General features: G+C 31.7%; 1 protein-coding gene across 3 annotated transcripts in view; it reads left to right on the top strand.

The window, feature by feature from the left end:
- The window catches only part of LOC132944327 (uncharacterized), a 74,181-nt gene that overhangs the window by 11,549 nt on the left and 47,196 nt on the right, over window positions 1–15,436 (top strand). The window lies entirely within an intron of this gene.

Genomic DNA, 15,436 nt, shown 5'->3' with positions numbered 1-15,436 from the left:
TAATTTCTATAAATGTTTAAGTTACAGCTACTATAGTTTTTAATTTAATTTATTATTTTATTTGATGAATAAAATATTAAAATAACTATACCATAACTCACGTATGTTAATCTCTAAAAAAATATTAACTTAATTTATTTCAGTGTAATTAAATTATAGAATTAACGATTCAAACTTTAATTCGATAACTCATGGAAACAATTTTATATATTTTAAATTATAATAATTTTGCTTAATATTATTCAATAAAGAACCCATATTACCGTTCCATTGAACTTAATGAACTTTATTTTTAATGATAATTTATAATTAAAATATATTATTATATTTTTAAAAATTATTTTTAGAGTAAACAAAGTAGGTAAAAAAGTTTATTCTTTGTAGTGTGCTTATTTATTTTACATTTTCATTTAACATTTGTGTGCTATCAAAGTAATCTTTCCCCGTAAAAACGTGGTTATTATTAAACTAATTATTATTCCACAAAATATGAATACTGCTTCAACATGTATGCATTAACACAAAATAGATTTCATGCTAACTGCATCAATACAAACACGTGGATAGAGCTAAATCATCATATTTATCAAATATTTATTTATTTAAAATATAACAGTACCTATACTCCCGTGTATATTATGCTATTATATTAATTATTTATATAATATCCACGTAAATTACATTTCAAATTATAATAATTCTACAAAGTCGAAACTTTAACCAATTTTTTTTTTCTGTGGTAGTTCCATACAATTAACCATTGTTTCCAATTCAATGTATTCTAGGTATCAAATAAATAAATGAAAATGTACGCACCTATACCCATAATATTAATTGAAATAAAATGCATTACTTACATTTTAATTACCTAAGTAGACTTATAACGGTCAAAATAAAATATTATTATTATTTTTCAATTACCCTTTGTAGGCAACTATACTATTACCTCTATCAACGTACAGTATTTTCGTTGTATCTTATAGAATTACAATTAATGAAATGCGTTCATTTATAATCAGCTAATGAAAAAACTTTTTTGGTTGGTTATTAATAACAAATAACGAGATTAAATTTGTCTTGACTAAAATTTGAAAACTATACTTTATACAGTCATACTGTAAACTGCTTGGATTAAAATTAAAGTAAGCACATATTGTACTTCACTATACTCAAGTGTTTTTAGTTATTACAGCGCAAATAATAATTAAAATGTATAGTATAAGATACTATATGTCTATATAATATTGTTATATATTTTATAAAAAATTTAGCCCAGTAAAGAGTTTTAAATAATCAATAAGAGTGAGTGCATTAAAAAATGAGAGATTAAAGTAAAGCATGAAAAAACCGATTGTGAATAACAAACGTTCTGGAATTCAGAGAAATTAAATAATCCTTAGGGTTCAAAATAAAAGGGAACGATTTTTGCTCTCCGCTGCCTAAAAAAAATAGTTTTTAATTGTATTTTACTTTATGGCATACGTAAATATATATATTTGATATTGCAATTTTAGGACATCATGATAAAAATTTAAACAAAACTAGGAAACATTAAACTTTAATATGCGCGAAAATATTTTGAATATGTAGCGATAATTGCATACACGTAATACACCCGTCAAAAAAATACCGTGAAAAAACAACAAAATCTCAACCACATTACACCTATGTACCAGGTACCTATATGTTAAATTACAAACAATTCAAACAAAGGTATATTTATATAATCAAATATTTCACTTGAAATGTTTAAGAACAATTGTTGATAATTATAGTAATTAGTAATTACTATAGTTATATTATGTTTACATTTTGAACAGATTAAATAAATGGATAATATAATATGAGTATATAACTAACTGATTATCCTAAACGTAATAGATGTAGTCAACAAAATATGTTACGAGCCAACTATATGTGCCTAATGATTTTTATTAGAAGTAAGAAGTAAGAATAAAAGTTATTATCTGCATAGTTTGTTACATCTGTAAGTTCTTTCTGTTACACCTGTATCAGCACGTGGCGTAACCAGGATTTCTAAATGGGGGAGGGGGGGGGGGAATACAGATTTGTATTAAATATAATAAATACAATTTCCATCACTATATTATATTAATTACATATCATATGTTCATATTAACCTAGGGGTACTCATATACCTGGTATATCTATACTATACCTATATATGGTGAAGAGTATCTAGTATATTATGTAGAATATCCGTATACTGATCTAAAATCAACGAACAGTTTTAAAATTAAGGTAGACAGGTGATATGCGGCATGGGCTCTCTTCCACCCCCGGCTATGCCACTGACTTGTACATCGAGGAAACTAATTTTCTACATGCATGCAAGTTGAGAAAGTCAAAATCACGTGACACTGCAGATACCTATAAGTACATATTATGCAGAGAGTAGTACAATTAGTATTAATTATTAAATATTTAAACGAACGCCCCTCCCCCTTCCATTTTTAAATGAATCAGTTATAGTATATTTAAAACGGTTGGCTCCAAGAAATGGCTTACAAATGTCTGTGTTAAAACTGTATTTTTTAAATGTTACTCGTCACTCAAAAAAACACCCGGATAAAATGCTCTTGGATTTTCACGAATAGTGTATAATAAATATTAATTTAAGGAAATGCTAGGCATAGTATTATATTGTATATATTATATCGCCCGAAATGGGTAATTTTTTATGTCCTCTCGGTGAAAGTCATTATACGTTTACCTCAGCTAATTTGTCACAAACGTTTAAGAGCCGTAAATTAATTACATTTCAAGCGATCGAATGAAAAGTTGCTTTATACATTGTGTTGTAGTAGAGATTCGAGCAATCGTTTGTCAGGATTAGAGCGCTTTAAATGTCTCCCCTCCTCCTTTGCACCAATGTTTTTCGACCAACGCTTTTTGTCCTCAATGTCATCCTCTTTCACTAATTTTATTTCATTAAAATGAACAACAGTAGTTCGGCGAAAAGTTTGTCAGAAAACAAAAGCACGCTTCATCAAGAACGAGTACATTGAACTTATTAACGATTTCAAAAGAACTTGGTTGTATACGTTGCCTTCATAATTCCAAGAGCTTAAAACGCGAGATAATGAATGCACTGTTATACCTGTGTCCTGTATTTAGGTATACTTGTAGGTACCCACTGTACACCCATATGAGCTACATTATATTGACAATGTTATTAAAAATCATCGTATGTATAGAGCAAGGATAGGACCGTACTAGGGTGTGCCTATACGATGCACAAATTAAAGAAAAATACCCGATAGGATACAGCTGAGCCCGGACAATAAGGACAGCGTTGTGGGCTGTGATATTAAACTGAAAAGTACACCATAATAAATCATCGAATTCGATCAAAACATGCACTATTTCTTCAAAACCGTTCGACAGTTGACGATCATTTTTCTTGAATTTAGAGTAACTGTTTGAAAAATATTTTTAAAAAACAACCCGCCTCGACTATATTTTCAACTTTTTTTTAGATAATATGTATAAAAAAACCTTATTTCTGTAAAACCCACGTAATACTCGCTTCGCTTAGAATCTAAAATACGTTTTCTTACATAAATAACGTGTAGGTACCCACTGTACACCCATAATATGAGCTACATTATATTGACAATGTTATTAAAAATCATCGTATGTATAGAGCAAGGATAGGACCGTACTAGGGTGTGCCTATACGATGCACAAATTAAAGAAAAATACCCGATAGGATACAGCTGAGCCCGGACAATAAGGACAGCGTTGTGGGCTGTGATATTAAACTGAAAAGTACACCATAATAAATCATGGAATTCGATCAAAACATGCACTATTTCTTCAAAACCGTTCGACAGTTGACGATCATTTTTCTTGAATTTAGAGTAACTGTTTGAAAAATACTTTTAAAAAACAACCCGCCTCGACTATATTTTCAACTTTTTTTTAGATAATATGTATAAAAAAACCTTATTTCTGTAAAACCCACGTAATACTCGCTTCGCTTAGAATCTAAAATACGTTTTCTTACATAAATAACGTGTAGGTACCCACTGTACACCCATAATATGAGCTACATTATATTGACAATGTTATTAAAAATCATCGTATGTATAGAGCAAGGATAGGACCGTACTAGGGTGTGCCTATACGATGCACAAATTAAAGAAAAATACCCGATAGGGTACAGCTGAGCCCGGACAATAAGGACAGCGTTGTGGGCTGTGATATTAAACTGAAAAGTACACCATAATAAATCATGGAATTCGATCAAAACATGCACTATTTCTTCAAAACCGTTCGACAGTTGACGATCATTTTTCTTGAATTTAGAGTAACTGTTTGAAAAATATTTTTAAAAAACAACCCGTCTCGACTATATTTTCAACTTTTTTTTTGGTTAATATGTATAAAAAAAAACCTTATTTCTGTAAAACCCACGTAATACTCGCTTCGCTTAGAATCTAAAATACGTTTTCTTACATAAATAACGTATCGATATATGTACCACGTACGACGTAGACGATTTAACTGTACACGTTCACAGTAATAAAGTTCAAAGTTCAAAAGAAATGAATTTTTGAATTCCGTCAAAAGTTAACTGATGCATACGTGGTGGATTTTCTGTAGTGTCACGTTAGTTAAAATACGTTAAACGTGGAATAACATAAAAAAATTAATATTTTCACTATCCATATGATCTATAATCACCGGAATTTTTAAAAACGTATTATGACTCGACTTCCCTTCCTCGACGCATACTGCAGGACATTTCTGTAACCCTAATTCATTTTTAAATAATAATTTTATATATTATAGTATTATGCTCACACCCTACAAACGATTATGGTCCGAACCAAACCCTTTTGAAGGTATTTATAGATTTACGACTCATTATAACAACGTTATAAGATTCCATTATGTAATGTCATTTGATTTCGTTCTTTTTATACGTAATACCGTGTAGGCACATCAAAAGGACGCAAACTCCCACGTGTTGTTTATTGTTTCTGAATATTATAAACGTACGCAAGTTGGCTTAAATATTATAGTGAATTGACTACTGATCGACCTATGATCAAATTTGAAGGTGGGATAATTATCTGAATCACGTCATAGGGTTTTACTATGATAGTTTAATTTTGAAGTGAGTTATAACTATAGGTACCTATGTAAAATATTACAATTGTAAAATGATCATGATACTCGCTTTAAAATTAAAAAACCAACGTAATCCTACGAATCTACGATAGGGGCCATTTTTTATAAGCATTTAAAGTTCAAATGCTGACAACATTTATCAAATTTATAATTTATTAATTATTTTGTAGTTAAAAATGTATAAAATGTTTAACTTTTATGGCTAAGGATTGAAAATTTAAAACAAGGCTCCACGTAAATAGTTTAAATAAATTACTTTATTCACAATAATATCATCAAATATACTTGGTAATATCATAGGCTGACTGACCGTTTTTGCTCAGAATCGTTTTTCTTATACAATGATATTATATCATTGAATTCAAATTTAACTCCATCCATTACAGTGACCCACTTGTAATCTACTGTACAGCAGAGCGACATCCACTTATCCACCTTTTTAGTTTTTAGATTTGATAACAGTAGTTGTTCAACTTGATCTAATTTTAAATCTAACAGTACGACAAAATTAGTTCGTATATTTGCCCACGTCGTACGTATAATTTGTAAGACGGATGTAACACGTGGCGGGTTCGGGGCGTCCTCTTAAGTGTAGTTTACAGGAAAAAGAAAACCTGTATAAATGCGTAGGTATATATTTAAAATATGTACCTGCACGGGATTATATATGGAATTCCAGAAAAATACAGTGCGTTATAATATTTACACGCATAGGTATATAAATACATGTTATGCGTTTTACATATTATAGCGTATAAACAAAAAAATATTGAAATATTGAAATCAAAAAGGTTATACGATATACATGCAATATATTATTATAATATAATGTGCATGAATAGATAGTGGGTAGGTATATATATATATAGCTTTGGGCACGGATATGCCTATAATCTAGATCTATATATATATATACACACACACACGGGCTAAGGGTTCGGGAGCGACGGAGTTAAGTATAATATAATATAACGAATTCTGGGACCGAGGGATGCAAATATTTTCTGAATAACGTGTTGTGTGTGTGTGTGTGTATAGAAAAACCACTAGCAAACCGGCCAATGCGATAAAAATAACAAAAGACAATCTCTCTGCGATATTATCGTTACAAACGCCACCAAGTGGTATATTATAAATTGTATTTCGTACTGTACACCGACGGACACTGTCTCGTCCGCGTGACGGATGCGATCAATTTATCACGAGCAGGGGATGGTGGCCGAGAACCTTTTGGGTTGCAAGTTATAATAATGTCGAAATAATAAGAGTAAGTACGGTAGGCAAATGTAACTCCGTGTCCGTACAATATCCATAGTCGAGAAAAACGCACACGAAAATGCGCAATATTATATGAGTTTTTACTTTTTATTACACAGGTAGGTTCGGTTAGGTTAGTACACCTATCTCGAATATTACCTACGGCCGTGTCATACGCTCCATTACACTTTAAGTGTTGTTATCATAATGGGATGCGTATATTTTATCGGCCGTACGATTTAGAATTAAATCCGAGCTAAACATCGTGTAATCAAGTGCATAATATAGTAGTAAATAGTAATTTTACATATTTTGTACTTGTAAAATATTATGATTTATGACGTACTTCACACGGGTGGCGGTGGGCAGGTACTCTGCACAGCCAGCGCATAGCACGTCCGAAATATTTATTCGTTATATTATTATCGTGTTGTTTCGTTCAAATAAAATGACTGAATTATAATGAAAAAACATTGAGAAAAATATAATTTTCTAATTGAAAAATATAATACGTACATAAAATATTATTAAGTACGGTCGCGGAAACAATCAGCATGAGGTGTCGTTAGAAAGTATACAGTTAACGAATATTAAGCCGTTTGGATTTTTTTTTTTCGACCATGCGAAAATCATAAAACCCCGGGGGGTCAGCACCTCCCCCGAACGGTTTCGTGACGCGTATAATAATGTATTTTGTACTTGTATATATAAACGTTCGAGAGCAAGTATAATATATAATAATACGATATTAAATTATATTATATAGGTACCACGTCGACAACGTATCGATATAAATTTATATACGTAGGTACAACGTTATTATTATGGCGGCGAACGAGCTACTGGTGCGATATATATTATATACAAGTATACACGCGTTCCCGTGGTGTTACTATTATTATATACCGCAACCGTGGTAAAAGCTACAGTATATACCTTTAAGTACGGAGTGATCCATTTCACATGGCTGCCCTAAATTTCGAAATAAATGTTTGTGTTTTTTTTTGGAAAAATTTGTATCTCCATATTTCGGTGTACCTATTTACATACTGTCTGGTTTACAACAAAGAACTTACTAACTTCTTAATATTTTTTATCATAGGTAGTGGTTTGATTTCTAAACTTCGATGTACAAAAAATATCAAACATTGAATGAATATACTTACATACTTAGTTTTTAATTATAATAAGTATTTTAGCTTTTAAGTTTAGAATATTCAGACGAGTGGAGTATAGAATAGAGAGACGAGGTACCCAGCACAGCATCACAACTTAAAATACTTATAATAGCTGGTACCTAATATTTTTTTAGTTATTAAAAATATTTATATCAAGGATAATATAAAAATGGTTACAAAAAATCCAAAATAGCTGATGTAATATCAGATTTATATAATATTCATTATAGTATTATGTACGCTTGGACTATTTTTATAAATTATAAATATTGATAAATTAATATAAATTACTTAAAAAAAAGTTTTCGAATTACCATAGTGCCCAATTTTCCAAACCCATTATCATGGACCTGTAATTATCCTTAGTACACAAAGTTAAATGATTCAAAAACTACTCGTCTGAATTTTAATTTTGATGTGTCGACGTCTTCAGAAAAATTATCAACTATTAACAGTATAAAGAAAAAGCAGATTGTCGTTTAAAAAACAGAGGTTTGTACGGAACACTTCTTTGAGTAGTACGAAAAATGTCAAGAACTCGAAACATATTGTCTTTAAGTATATTATATTGTGAAAATTTCAAAAATCAGATTTCGAATAATATTGCATTACTAAAAAGGGGGTTAGCGTGCTTGGTAAATCACTCTGTATATATACCCCTGTACATATATAGATACGCGGGCATGTGTGTGTGTGAAGTAAACGCAATAAACCGCTGCCGCCGCCACCACTATAGGTGGGGGGGGGGGGGGCGATAATGCGATTGCCGCAGGTGTGAAATGTGATTCGCAAAAACTGTGTTCGGTCCGGCGGCGGCGGCGGCGATACGACTGCCGTTAAAATTCGTAATAAACGTTTTTGCGCTCTGCCGCCCCCGCACGGCCGACCGCTCTGCGTCAAAAACAACTATCGCGCGCCTTCTCACCCACACTCACTCGTCGGCACGCCACCCACACAGGTCCCTAAACTCGCACTCTGTCCCTCGCACTGCACTGCACTGCACTGCACTCCTCTCGCGACCCTATTTTATCCGCACTGCCGTTTTGCGACCCCTCCCGACCTCCCCGCGGCGGCGGCGGCGGCGGGGCGTAGGTGCATCAGCACACGCCGCCAACGCGTTTTAAAACTCGCGTATACCGCCGCGATTCGTACGATTTAATTGAATGTAATCAGAACCCTATATATACACGCTGCACTGGCCGCCACATATATGCACGCGAAAACATACTCGTACACATAATGTGTTTGTACACACTCGCGAGTGTATGTATATATGATATTGTAGGACATATACGGCGCGTTTATCACGAAAAGTATATATATATGTATTATTATTATTATTATAGTACCCGCATACGCGGTATTCGGTATGTGTGAACGAACATTTTCCGCCCCGATTTAATGACACTGCGAACGTTTTCACTCCCCGAAAAAATAATCAAATCAAATCGACATACCGATCCGGCGTCCGCGGAGAGATCGCATTTGCTGCGGTTCGATATGATTCGGCATTTGCGCTTTTGAACAGGTATGCACACTATATACATGCATAATGCGTCGTATTATTACATGACATCAAAACAGCGGGCGAAATAAAATACACCGCGAGAGCAGCTACAGCGCCTCCACGGTGCGGGGTGTTGCGAATAAACATCACCGATAAAAAAAAAACAAAAAAAAAACAAACACATCATCATTTTCCCCGTTACCTAACCGACTTGGGTTTTCGTACAGGATAAATAACTGACGGATGTGTCCAATTTAAACGGCGTCCCGACGAGCGGCGTGCAGGGATAGCGTGTGACCCTTTCCCGCCCGATGACTATATTATTATAATGATGGTGTCACGACGACGAACCGTTGCCGCACTCGAAAATGCTTCTTTCACCCTGCGTATTACTTCGCCGTGTGACGTAATTTTGGCTTTTCAGTATCAGAAATTAATTTTATGTTCGATTTTATATCGTACCTATACTAGCTGCGTATACGCTAACTCGACTTCGTTCGGGAAAAAATTGACAGACACAAAACCCTTAATTGGTGTATCTCGGTTTCATTGTACCTCTGTTCACCGTCAAAGCGGCATCGGCGGTGTACACATTCTATCTCTGTGAACTAATTCAACCGAAATGAGCAATCCACCAATAGAGGATTGGATTTAGCACTAGGTATATATTATCGAACTACTCTTTAAAGTTGTCCATTATTTCCAAGAACAATCAAGGAAACTTTCGTCAAAATCGGACGATTAGTTTTTGAGTCTATAAACTACAAACACAATGGCAAACATACAGTATCTTTTTATACACTTGAATAACAAACAACCATTAAAATATTAGTTTTTTTTTTTTTAAATTTAAAGAACAAATCCCATAGCAACTCGTAGCTGTTCGGCTAATCTACAAAAATGTTTCTTATGTAACTAATATCGATCCAATATAATAATATTAAAAAAAATATATTGAGCCACGCTATAGATGTGGTAAGATAATTTTAAAACATCCTCCAAGTCTCGAGGAATCTATTGACATGACTTTTATTGAAATCTGTCCGGCAGTTTCTGAGATTAGGCAAAAAAAACTCACTTCACATTTATATATTATTATATACAGTGTATAATGTATATATTATATGCAGTAGATTCAGAAACCCGGTCAACAATATTGTATTAATGTCTTCGTTTTGACAAGGTTCAAACGAAAAAAAACGTAGGAAAAATCCGACATTTTTAAATATATTATAATAACCTACATTTTTTGGGGGGGAGGGAGGGGCGGGGCGTTCATAGTACGGATGGCGAAACGCGTGGGAGGGGAGTGTCCTATATTTAAACAGAGGTGCATGATATAATAATTTAATAGAACATCCTGTGGGAAATGCCCGCCAACAGAGTTCTCGTCGGCTCGCCATGCAATATACAATAATAATTGATATAAAACGTAATATGTATAAACCTAACCTACCTAACATAAAAATATTGTCATTATTTTTTTTGTATTATGCCGTACATGAGCCGCACGCCCGCACATCACCCACCCCGTCGCCTACACTACGAGGGTTCTAATTAATAACAATACGTTATATTATTATTATTACAACATGACAGATGTATACGTATAATAATATTATAATATGTTTATCATATGTAGTGTGCGCAAAACCTATGCGACCATTGTTCCGCGAGCTATTATACAGGGCGCGGCACAATATGTGATACGCCTATATATGATGATGTCATTCGCGAAATATAATATTATAATAATCGCGCGTACGTCATAATAATTCACCACCGCCCGCGCCGTAAAACATAAAATAATAAAATAATAATATAATAATAATAAACGAACGAATGTTTATAAAATATTACGATAACGTGCGCAGCACACATATTTTGATGCAGTTCCCGCAGCGTTGTGCCGACCGCGTGTTTACAATATTTGCTACACAATAATAATATACATTTGCCGATAATAGTATTACACAACAACACCGTATTACGTATACGAAACTTGCGAGTGCACACAGTACATAAATAACAATATTGTGTGTAAGAGTGTGTACCGTTCATTGTATACAGGGCGATTCGCCGCAGTCACACTTACCCTCGTTTAGGTTTTTCTTCACGCAATGAAATTACTCAAATTATGATTTCGTTTTTTTTTTTTTTAGTTTTAAAATAGGACGCTTAAAGACCTGTGTATTTTCGAACCATTGGAATTTTTCTCTACTCAAGGAGTGCCGTGCGGTGAATGATGATACAAACTTCTGCTTTTTTCAAATAAGAACACCCCTTTGTCCACTATATTATTTTGTGAATAATTTTTTTTTTTTAATTTCGATTTACCTAAATCAAAATTCGGACGAGTGGTTTCTCGGTTACTATAATGTTTATACTAAGGACGATAGACCTTAAAAATGGTTTTCCAAAAATATAAAATAGATGTCGTGATATTGGATCTAGTATTTTATATCCTTGGCCATTTTTGCAAATTATAAATGTTGATGGTTTAATAATATTAATTACTGAAGTTTTCAAATAACCATACTATCTCCCATATTATTATGTTCCAAACCCATTTACCCATCATCAGGAACCAATTATTATCCATCGTAAACAATAAAGTTAAATAACTTAAAACTACTCGTTCGAATTTTTATTTAGATACGTTTTAACATTTTCACAGAAATTATCCACTAAATAATTTACAATAGAAGAGGGGAGGTTCTCGTCTGAAACGCAAAAGTTTTTATCTCCTCGGGACACTCCTTAAGTGATACGAAAAAATCTCAAGGATTTAAAAATATGATCTTTAAGTAGGTATATTTAAATATTACAAAAGTCAGATTTCGAGTTTAAAATAAAAAAAAGGATGAGCATACTAGGCGATTTACCCTGTATATAGTGTATACAACACAACTCAGTAACCGAAATATACCCATTTTTAAAATGAACATACCAACTGTGTAGTGTAAGCGTGAAATTGAATTGATGCCATATAAGATACATATTATAATATTATATGTGAATGTATAAATTATGAATTTATCAAAACAAATTACTGTCCGTCGTCGTAGGACGTAGTTGGTGCATTAAAATAATATTATAAATGTATACGCGTTGTTCAGTTGTATATTTCAATTACATTTGTATATGAAATACGTATTCAAAATGCATTAAGTACTTTATGGTGTATTTCGAAACACGTTTTGTACAATTTTAAGCATTCTAAATGTACACGAAATACAAAACACTTTAAATATTTCGTATATTTACATTTTAAAGTATCCTTCAATGGAAAGACTATTTTAATTTCCGAAAATGATTTAACGACCCTAGTCTGTCGGAAATAAGCGAACGAGTAATATAATACATTTTGTAAGATTAACATTTTTAAGTCTTTCACAATGATGAGAATTCCGCAATGATGAATATTTTTTAATATTATCTACACAAACTATAAATAAATAAAAATACTTACGTAATTTATTGCTGTGGCTTAGGTATTACCTAATCAGTATTATAGATTAGAAAATAATAATCTTTTTGCATTTGCATTTATTAAAATTTATAATTTATTGACGTGTTGTATAAAATTTTTTTATCGAAAATATAATGTTCGATGTACTTACATTTTGTTGTACATGATTGAAGTGTTTCATTAAAATAAAATGTATACTAAATTAAGATAAATGCTTTAAGAGAATGTATACCGTTAATTATTTATAAACATTTTATAATGAAAGCTCTATTTCATAATTAGTATTCTTGAAAAACAAACGTTAATTTATTATCTTTGTTTTTAATTTTGTATTTAAAATAGCAAACTCATCAACGGTTTCCAGTTTATTTATTTTATTAAATACATATTTATGTATACACGCAGGTGGACGAAAAAAAAATGTGCTTAAACATTATATAAAAAAATCCTTAAGCCATTTGTCAACTTTCATTTTTAGTAATCAAAATTAGTTAGTTAGACCAACTACCGAGTCTATCAAGGTCAGATTCTTTCTCAAAATATTAAGTCTAGTTACCAATTTATAATATTATAGTTCCTTAGACATTTTGATGTTGGAAAATCAAATAATGAGGAACCGGTTTGTTAACTGTTATTACGTATTTTAAGTTTAATCAATAGAAACATATTATTTAGATGATGGTATTTAAAATCATTTGTATACACTTTACTTATATTTAAACTATATAATCGACGTCACTTTACTCGTCATTATTGACTTTAAATTTTTTTCATTTCTGGTTTAAAAACCAATAATATTCTTGCAGTCTATTCATATTGTTAGTTGATTTTTGTCAATAATATATCTCAAAATTATTTCCATTGTTATTAAATTTAAACCGTTACGAAATTGGGAAAATTAAAATCAAATGTTAATCATAATATTATCTAAATGTTTTTAAAAAAACAGATATATATTTTTTTTTAAATTGTCTTATTCATAGTTGGTGGATCACCAAATATATAAACATAGTCTTAGTGGAAACTAAAAACAATGTGGGTAATAATACAAAATATATGTGTATATAATGACAAAATAACTTATTTTTACTTTTCATGGGGTTTTAAGTTTAACTTTAAAGTTTCAACACAAGTGTTAAGCAAAACCTAGTTGATTGAACACGAGTCAGCAAATGATTAATTTATTAGGGGTCGATTTACCATCTATTAATCATTCTCGAAAAGCTTTCACCTTTGCGACAGATTAATGAAAATGTTGTAGGTACCCTCTTTACATTTTACAATAATATTGTACAGGTTTACCTATATTATAACTGTGCAAGACAATTTCTGGGTTAATATATTGTTCATTTTAACACAATAAATTGACAAACGACAGTACATTTTGACGAACGATTATTAGTACTTATTGCCTACAATACATTTGAATTACCTACCTATGCACGAAACATTTTCTACAAGCCACTTACATTTTTAAAACGCCCATAACTCGCTATAAAATCAAAATATTAACAAAAAACCAATTAGATTTACTAAATAATATTTTTGCTTTTAAACCTGAGAATTATAAGTCACTAATTCACTCTTGCATAATATTAAACATAAGCTTACATAACAGGGTTAAAGGATTATTCAGAAGTTCAGAACGTACAATTCGGTATATCATGCGTTTACGGTTTACCATGCGTAAGACGGAGACAAATCATGCGCTTTTATGTAGGTAGATATTTTGAAACGGGATATTTGTTTCATATTCCATTAATTATGAATGTAATCGACCTTACATTGTTCAATCAAACTATTATACTTTATTATTATTATTATTTCGTATGGCTTCAATGAGCAACATCAACAACACTTAAAATATTAAAAGATATAAAAAGATATAACATCTACATAATTAAAATAAAAAGATGGTCTATATCTATTATACTTTATGATGTACCTTTTGTTACCCACGTATTAATAACCCTTGTATTGACGTGGTCACAACTAAAAAATACCTAGCTAGGTATATTATATTCTGTCCGGATCTTAATTTCCACTATCCCGCAGAAGCAGTGTGCCGTGAAGCGTTTAAGACCCTAGGTTTTACAATTCATACCTTAAAGTGATTTAAATTGTCCCCCTCGCTCAAAACCGCTGTCTTGTTCAGTCCACATCGGAATATGCGTCTATTCTCTGGGGTCCGCTTACAGCAACAGAAACTCCTTACTTCATAGGCATCTTGTTCATAGGCATTTTTTTTTTATCACCAACCGCTATTATTTTAAAAACTGATCATTCTCCGCACGATTAACTCGTCTGTAACAAATCGATCTGGTCTTAATTCATTAGCAGATAGACGTGTGACAGCTAATTTGTTATTCTTGCTGAAGTTGATAATATCTGGACACATTAAGAGCTCCATCTCACCTATTCCATATTAAATTTAGAGTCCCTGCTCGTTCCGCAAGATCTTACTACATCATTTTGCCATTGATTTTCATAACACAAATTATGGTGTGAATAATACAGTAAATGAGCCAGTTGATTGGGCAACGCGTTTGACCAATGAGCACCATGCGTTTTTGAGATTGTAACAAGATTTTTATTTTACACAAATTATATTTGTTAATTATGCACAGTAGTTATTATTTTTTTTTTAATGTTTTATATTGTCTAATTTATTGAGTTTAATTTTGGGAAATTAATATGTATTTGTGTCAACTTGTACTATTAGGCATCCTGCCAGTTTAATAAAAATAAATAAATAAATAGTAATTTCAAAAATATAATTATGCAAAATATAGTTTTCCATAAAAATATGGTACCTACTTACGAATTTTTAATGTTTTTGAACTACTTTATTTAAAAAATAAT

This window comes from Metopolophium dirhodum, chromosome 5, assembly GCF_019925205.1.
Source record: "Metopolophium dirhodum isolate CAU chromosome 5, ASM1992520v1, whole genome shotgun sequence".
Taxonomy (NCBI): Eukaryota; Metazoa; Arthropoda; class Insecta; order Hemiptera; family Aphididae; genus Metopolophium; species Metopolophium dirhodum.
The sequence above is the reverse complement of the archived record's forward strand: the minus strand, read 5'-3'. Positions and strand labels throughout refer to the sequence as shown.